This window comes from Anopheles darlingi, chromosome 2 (genome assembly GCF_943734745.1).
Source record: "Anopheles darlingi chromosome 2, idAnoDarlMG_H_01, whole genome shotgun sequence".
Classification (NCBI taxonomy): domain Eukaryota; kingdom Metazoa; phylum Arthropoda; class Insecta; order Diptera; family Culicidae; genus Anopheles; species Anopheles darlingi.
The window spans coordinates 89,366,902-89,369,401 of record NC_064874.1 but is presented as its reverse complement, the minus strand read 5'-3'; positions in this window follow the sequence as shown (position 1 = coordinate 89,369,401).

Sequence of the window (2,500 nt, the reverse complement as noted above, 5' to 3'; positions counted from 1 at the left end):
TCGGGCGTATAGGCTAGGCACGAGCGGGCGGGTGGTGATGAGTGGGACAAATATTTATGTAGGATACACTAGAAACACCAAGTCCCACCAGCGTGCGTGCGTGTATGTTGCACGCGTTCTAACGCGCGCGCAAATGGGATAAGTTGTAATTCGCGCGTGGCACTCGCGAGGTGTGTAGCAGCAGCCCCATGTGTGTGTGTGTGTCTCTCTCTCTCTTCAAAGTGTTTGAGTTTGGTGAATATGCGCGGTGGTGTGTCCCACCCCCACCCTCACCCCCTCCTGACACGCATATCGCTCACACGGCCACGGCAGTCTCGACAACCGACGTATTCGTCAATTCCGCCACCGAATTGAATTAGGCGGGAGGAGGGCGGACGCGTAACGACGGTGCAGGCATGAGCAGGCCGCGAGGGGTCGACGCATAAAAAGGGGAAAATGGTGGAGCTTGAGTTGCGTGACTAGCGAGCATTAAAGCTGTCAAACAAGATTTTTTCCCCAGAACCGTGATTAACGATCAAAGTTAGCCGACTTAGATGAAACGTAAAACGATTAGAAGAAGATGAGAGAAAATGGTAATTGTTTTTGTGTGCGTCACCCACCCTGCCCGTCCCGCCGACTCCTGCGATCGCGATTTCGTCCAGCCAAATCGTCACGACGACCAACCGCGCGCGCGCCCGCGCCTAAGCGTGAGTTTTCTTTTCGGTTTCGGAGTAATTATTCAAATTATAATCACTTGAGAAACATTCCCGTTTCGGTTTCTCCTTCTTCCCTTTTTTCCAGCGCATTGCTAGCGAGCGAGCGTGCGAGCGAGCGAACGAACGGCAGGCGACCGCACCACGACCTACTGCGATTTTGGTGGAAAACTGTTTCCTTTCGGTTCCGTTTTTTTTTCTTCTTCTTTGGGCTGTTGTTGCTGCTGCTGGTTTGTTTTGGAATTTGGGACAAGGCGTGCAGCCAGCGTTGAGAGGGGGATGGGGAAAAGTTTCGGTTTTCCTTTTCCCCTCACCGAAACCACCCCAGTGTGCACCTTGTAATATGCGTGTACGTGTGTGTGTGTGCGGGCGCGCGCGTGTGTGTGGGTCGGGAAAATCGAGTTTGATGCTTGTTTTGTAAATCGAGTGGCACTTGCACACAAACACGCACGTACGCACACTCACGCACTGCTAGACTTTGTGGTGGGTGGTGTGGGTGGTGTGGGGGGTGGGGGAAGGTGGGCACGGGCATGTTTTAATTCCCGCGGTAGCGCGTGCTAGCCAAAGTGGTTAGCAAACATAATGTTTCTTAATTAGGTTGTTGAAGTTTTTTCCCCACCTTGCTGTGCCTCCTGCTCCTCCTCATCCTCCTCCTCCTCCTCCTCACTCTGCTTCCTTGTGAGGCTTCTTCCTTTGCCATGTCCGAGCCGAAGCTGGATCAGTTCCGAAAGCTATTAAATTCGTTACCATTGCTCACTGTGTGAGATGAGTGTGAATGTTGCTGGTGGCGATGAGTGCGGTGCCGGGGATGAGATTTCATGCTGAGAAGCCGATGCATGTCGATGCAGACGATGAGAGCGGCAACCTATTAATTGTCATCCAGTGGAAAACTAGAACAGGGCCATCGTTGTGTTGTGAGAACGGGTTGTTGTTCTGCTTGACCTCCAGCCGAGCTCGCCGAACGCCCCCATGTCGAGTTAGAGTCGAGAAGGGATGCCACAGAACCTTCCCCCTTCACCCCCCCCCCTCCCCCCTCCTGAAGTATCCATTTTCCAAGCTTTCCAAGTATTGTGTAATATCAGACGCTCTCTACATACTCGACTCGCGGCGCGACTAGCGGCGTAGCAACAAAGGAAAATTCAATCCGTATCGTCCGACAAAAGTCTGAAGGCGATGGGAGGGGTTGGTGGGTGGTGAACGGGGGGATGAATCTGGAGAAAAACTGAAAATGGTTCGAACGAAAACTTTTCCCCGCATCGAGAAAGAGAATGTGTGCGAGCCCGCGCTCGTGTGTGTGTGTGTGTGTGGGCGGATGGTTCGTTTTCAAGTAGCACTAAATAGAACGATAATGAAATAAATGGATACGAACGCCGCCGCCGCCGCTGCGCTGGAAGCCAACAACGAGATGACGACGACGACGACGACGACGACGGTGATGGTCCCTCAGTTCCGAAGAATGTAGTAGACCGTACAGAGAGCCCAAACCCTAGTGCCCAGGTGGGGCGGGGAGGAAGGGCCGTTGAGGGGGGCCGGAGGGGAGTTCGAAAAATTCCTCTGACCCAATGGCTTCAATTATTTCAGCAATGGTGTTCGATTTCTCCAAGCCCAGGGATAAATGGCTCTTGCGTTGTGTGTTCGTGTGCCGCGTCCGTCCGCGCAGGAGGAGGAGGCATTCGAAGGTCCTTAGATCCCCAAGAGTGGAGTCAGGAAATAATCGTAGATTGGCGTTTCATTTTTCTCTTTCTCCGTTGTGTGTGTGTGTGTGTGTTTTTTTTTTGTTTGCTTCTTCATTTTCTCTTCCCCGACAC